The sequence below is a fragment of the Mandrillus leucophaeus genome, unplaced genomic scaffold, assembly GCF_000951045.1.
Source record: "Mandrillus leucophaeus isolate KB7577 unplaced genomic scaffold, Mleu.le_1.0 Scaffold1670, whole genome shotgun sequence".
NCBI lineage: Eukaryota > Metazoa > Chordata > Mammalia > Primates > Cercopithecidae > Mandrillus > Mandrillus leucophaeus.
The window spans coordinates 280732-286704 of NW_012101666.1; positions in this window are offsets into that span (position 1 = coordinate 280732).

Here is a 5973-nt window from a genome sequence, read left to right on the forward strand (position 1 = left end):
ATCTTTAATGTACACAGTATTTTCCTCATCTAAACTTGCTTTGATGCTTGTATTCTCTATGTCATTGGCTTGCACCACCACCCAACCAGTCAACCAGGTTAGAAATAGGACTCCTGTCTCTCACCATCTTCTAATTACTGACAAGTTTAACTGCTGAATATTTCTCCATTCTACTCTCTATACTTACACTATCAGTCCAATTCATCATGATATGTCATATGAAATATGGCCTCCTAAATGGTCTCCTTTTAATTTTATCAATTTCAAAATTATGCTTCAAAGAGCCACCTTTCCAACAATAAATGTGACCACTCTGTATATTAAAATGCTACAGAGGTTTTCCATTATAACTAGAATAAACTCCTTGCTTCTCAAAACTGGATCACATAAGCACTCCACGAAATAGCCAATACCCAATTCTTAACTACTTCTAGCTAAAGTTCCAGAAAGATCACACGGCTTGTACTTCACCATATACATCCAACATTTACCCAGATTTGTAACATTTGCCAACATTTATGTTGCAAATACTCCTTCCATGGCTAATATTAAGCTACTAACATGGCATCACTGAATGTGAAGTTGAGAAGAGATACAGAGTAGTGTAAACTAAAAATAAAATTCTAGGCCCACCCCAACCATCTGAGTGGACCCCTCCTCTCAACCAAGGGCATTCTAAAGTTTACCTAAAAATCTAGTTGAGGCCATGATAAGAAGGGGGGTTGAATACGCCTCATTATACCCACCTCCCTTTGGAATTCAGGCACAACTGACCAGCATTAACATTAAAATGGATATCTTAATACTTTTTGTAGCAATAAGATACCAAATTCCAGCCTGACTCTAGTACAGCATCACATGACAGACAGCAGCCCCAGAAAGAAATTGAAGTATTTTACCCCAAAATAGATTTCTTTGACAAATTTTGAAATGGCCTTGCAAAGCTGTCTCTTGTGGCTTCAAAAAATCTACATTCTATGGAAATCCCTTTCCCTTTCCAGGTCTTTTTCCTGATCCAGGACAGAATTAACATTAGGAGTCTGGTAGCTTTTCAAGTCTGATTAAAAGTATTTACAATCTATTCTCTCTAAAGTCAACTACCTACAGATTTCATCTGCATAATAACCTTGGTCTTAACGCCTTATCTTAACCCAGACACTCTCTTGTGTGGATTCCAGATCTTTAGATAAACTCTTTGAACCAATTGCCAATAAGGAAATCTTTGAATCCACCTATAACCTGGAAGCCCCACTTTGAGTTGTTTTGCCTTTCTAGACCAAATCAATGTAAATCTTGCATGTATTGATTGATGTCTTAAGTCTCCCTAAAACGTATAATATAACACCAACCTTTACCCTGATCACCTTGGGCACATGTCTTCAGGACCTTCTGAGGCTGTGTCATGGGCATATCCTTAACCTTGGCAAAATAAACTTCTAAACTGATTGAGACTTGTCTGAGATACTTTTTGGTTTACAAGTAGCACATGATAAAACAGTAATTTTACCACACAGTTAAAATAGACACATACTTAAGAGCATAGATGTGCCTAAGAGCATAGGTAATAGTAAAAGGTAGTGAAATAATTAGGAAGTAGTAAGTTCTTTTATGTTTATTACTTTTGGGTTTAATAGAGTTTATTTAATGGTCAGTTTATATAATCTATTTAATAATGGCTGTATTCAAAAATCAACTCACAAAATTGCTGAAAATTTAACAACCATCTCCTGCATGCCAACATAAGCTGCCTTTGCTCATGGTATTCCTACATGTGGAGTGCCACCTTAACCAATTCTTCAGCCTTCCTCCTTGCCACCCCAGGACTGCAAATCCTTTAAGCCCAATTTTCTCAAAGTATGATCATGGACACCTGCTTCAAATCCCCTAGAGTTTCCAGAATGCACGTTTTCTAAAATGCATGTTCCTGGGCTTCACCTCCCAAACTTGCTGAATCTGTAATTCCCTTGTAGAGGACTAAAGGAAAGCTTCCAATTTGTCCTTTGAATGTTTGCTGAAAAATCAATTCACAAAAGGAGATTAACCAGAGAAAAGGCATACACATTTATTAAAGTGCACATGAGGGAGAAACCACAGCGTGATTACCCCCATGCCCCAGTTGGGTTCAAAAGCTTATATACCCTCCTGTGGTTACAGAAAGAATGGCAGCTTGGATCATGGCAAAACAGGTTATTGTAGCAAAACAGGCTATGGGAGAGGGAGAAGAGGAAGCCTGGCTAGCAAATGTGGTCTTGTTATATAGATGAAACTTCACATGTAGCAGTCCTCAGAGAGAATAGATAGTGAATGTTTCTTTCAAACCTTTATAGGTGTCAGACTCTCAGTTAATATTTCCTAGATCTGGACAAAGAAAGGCCTCAGAGAAAACCTGGCTGCATCGTGTAGATTTTCTCTATAGATGCAAATCTCCCCCAACAAAAGACAACCTTTCAGGGCTACTTCTGTTTGCAGGCCCTCTGAACAAACATCTCAAAATATGACAAAGAAGTATATTTTGGGGTGAAATATTTTTCTTTCCTTCACCCTGAAAGCCTAGGAATCTACAGTTTAGCAAGCTGGTTTGCTAGGAGACTCTGAAGCGCATTAAAGTTGAGAACCATTTGTTGAAAGTATTCTTCTGCTAAGGTGTCGTAACACTTCCGTAGGGTGGAAAGTAAGAAGCATAAATTGGAAAGTAAGGTCTATAGAGGCTGATAAGGGATGTCCCATGGAAGGCCCTTTATTGCAAATGTGGACTATGGTCTTTATTGCTAACGCAGTGAAAAATAATTAAACAGTCTGAAGCCAAAAAGTAACAACCAATATTTGAATAAGACAGCTCAATCTTCCTTTCCTTGTGGAAACGTTAATAACTCATTGAAAAGAACAAAACCATTTTAAACAAAATTATATAAATTTTTCTCAGATTGACTAAAATCCTGCTTCTATTATCTATAGGAGAAATAATCTCCATTATAAACAAAAGGAAACAAATGAAACAACACAAGTTCTAATTTTTTTATTCCTAGATGGACAGCCTCTCTTTGAGCAAAGCGGTTGACAAAAGGCAATGATTCCTGTTTCTTCAATTAAATCTTCCCTTTCAGATTGTTTTTCCCTAATTAGTACCACCTGTCAGGGAAGAAAAACTTTTCCTCTACCCTTTTATGTTTAGTAACTGAGGACCTGAAAATTAGACAAAAGCAAATCAGCAAAAGAAAGAAACAGATTTAATTACATGAGTATATACAAGCATTCACAAAGAAATGTGATTCAAGGAATGGTTAGAATAGGGGTTTATATGCCATTTGAATAAGTGATCAGGAGGGGCAGAGGGGCTCTTCTGGAAAAACAAATGACTTCTTAGAAAGTAAGTAGAGGCCGGGCGCGGTGGCTCATGCCTGTAATCCCAGCACTTTGGGAGGCTGAGATGGGCGGATCATCTGAGGTGAGAAGTTCGAGACCAGCTCACCAACATGGAGAAACTCCGTCTCTACTAAAAATACAAAACTTAGCCGGGCGTGGTGGTGTATGCCTGTAATCCCAAGCCACTCGGGAGGCTGAGGCAGGAGAATCGCTTGAACCCGGGAGGCGGAGGTTGCAGTGATCCAAGATCCTGCCATTGATTGCATTCCAGCATGGGCAACAAGAGCAAAACTCCGTTCCCCTCCCCCCCCAAAAAAAGAAAGAAAGTGAGTAGAAAGGGCACTTATGGAGTGAAGCAAGATGGTGGAATAGAGGGTTTTACTAATTGTCCCCATCCCCAACAAGGACACCAAGTTAATAACTATCTGTACAGATAAAAACAACTTCATGAGAATCAAAAATAAGGTGAGCACTCATAGTACCTGATTTTAACTTTATATCACTGAGAAAGGTGTGGAAAAGATAGAAAAAACTGTCTAGAATGCTGACACCATTCCCCTCCTAGCCTTGGCAGTAAGGGCATGGTGCTGAGAGCATTTCTGGGCACTGGAGAAGGGAAAACATAGCAACTGTGAGGCATTGAACTCAGCACTGTCCTGTTAAAGCCGAAAGAAAAACCAGACCAAAATCAGCTGACATCTGCCCACAGAGGGAGCATTTAAACTAGCCCTAGCCAGAGAGGAATTGAGGATCCCAGCAGTCATAACTTGAGTGCCTGCCAACCTCACCACCGGGGGCTACAGTACTCTGTGTCTCCAAGTAAATTTGAAAGGCAGTCGACTGCACTGCAACTCTCAGGCAAGTCCTAGTACTGAACTACACCCAGATACAGTAGACTTGGGGAGTGCTGGGGAGTGGCATGTGACACACTGAGACACCAACTGGGGCAGTCAAGGAAGTACTGGCATCACCCCTCCCCTAACCCCAGGCTGCACAGCTCATGACTCCAAAAGAGACCTCTTCCTTCTGCTTGAGAAGAGGAGAGGGAAGAGTGAGGAAGACTTTGTCTTCCATCTTAGATACTAGCTCAGCCACAGCAGGATAGGGTATTGGGCAGCATCATGAGGTCCCCGTTCTAGGGCTTAGCTACCAGGCAATATATCTAGGCACACCTTGGGCCAGAAGGAAACCCACTGCCTTGAAGGAAAGGACCAAGTTCTGAAAGCATTCATCACCTGCTAATTGAAGAGCCCTTGGGAACAGAATAACCAGCAGTGATACCCAGGTACTACGTCAAGGTTCTTGAGTGCGCCTCTGAGATTTGCTGGTTTCAGGCGAGACTCAGCACATTACCAGCTATGGTGGCAATGGGGCAAAACTCCTTCTGTTCGAGAAAAGCAGAGGGAAAAGTAAAGAAAACTTTGTCCTACCCTTATGCACCAGCATGGCCATAGGAGAAAATAGTACCAACCAGGCTCTTGGGGTCTCCAATTCTAGGACTTGATTCTTGGACAGCATTTCTGGATCTGTCCTCGGCCAGAGGGGAGCCCACTACCCTGAAGTGTGAATCCCAGACCAGGCAGCATTCACCACAAGCTGAGTTAAGAATTCTTGGGCCTTAGGGAAAGATTGGCTGGTAGTCTGGTAGTATTCCTCATGGCCAGGACTGGTGGTAACTACAGGGTAAGTCTCCTCTGCTTTGGAAAGGGTAAGGAAGAACAGGAAGAACTAGGTCTTGTAGTTTGAGTGCCAGCTCAGCTGAAATACAATAGAACACCAGGTCAACTTCTAAGGTTTTTTACTCTAGTTACTGATTCCTGAATAGCACATCTGGACCCACACAGGGCCTAGAGGACCTTGTCGCCCTGAAGGGAAGGATATAGGCCAGGCTGACTTTGCTACCTTCTGATTCTAGAGCCCCAGGGCCTTTAGAGAACATAGGCAATAGCTAGGGAGTTGTTACAGCAGGCCTTGGATAAAACTCAGTGATATGCTGGCTTCAGGTCTGACCCACTGCAATCACAGTGGCAGTGGCCACAGAGATGCTAGTGTCACTCCACCCCCAGGTTGAGATGGCTCAGAACAGAGAAACTCCACTTGTTTGGGAGAAAGTAAGAGAAGAGAACAAGAGTCTGTACCTGGTAATCCAGAGAATTCTCCCAGGTCTCGTCCTAGACCATCAAGGTGGTACATCTGCAAGTCTGTAAGAACCAAAGCATTCCTGGACTACGGGTGCCCCCTAAAGTAGACACAGCTTAGATCACAAAACCCAAGTCCTTTCAAATATCTGGAAAGCCTTCCTGAGAAGGATGGCTACAAATAATCCTTGACAGTGAAGACTACAATAAATACCAAATTCTTCAATGCCCAGACACTGAAGAACATCCACTAGAATCAACACCATCCAGGAAAGCACCAAATAAACTAAATAAGTCACCAGGAACCAATCCTGGAGAAATAGAGATATGTGACTGTCTGAAAGAGAATTTAAAATAGCTGTGTTGAGAAAACTCAAAGAAATTCAAGATAACACACAGAAGGATCTTATTGTTCTATCACATAAATTTAACAAAGAGATTGAAATAATTTAAGAAAAATGAAGCAGAACTT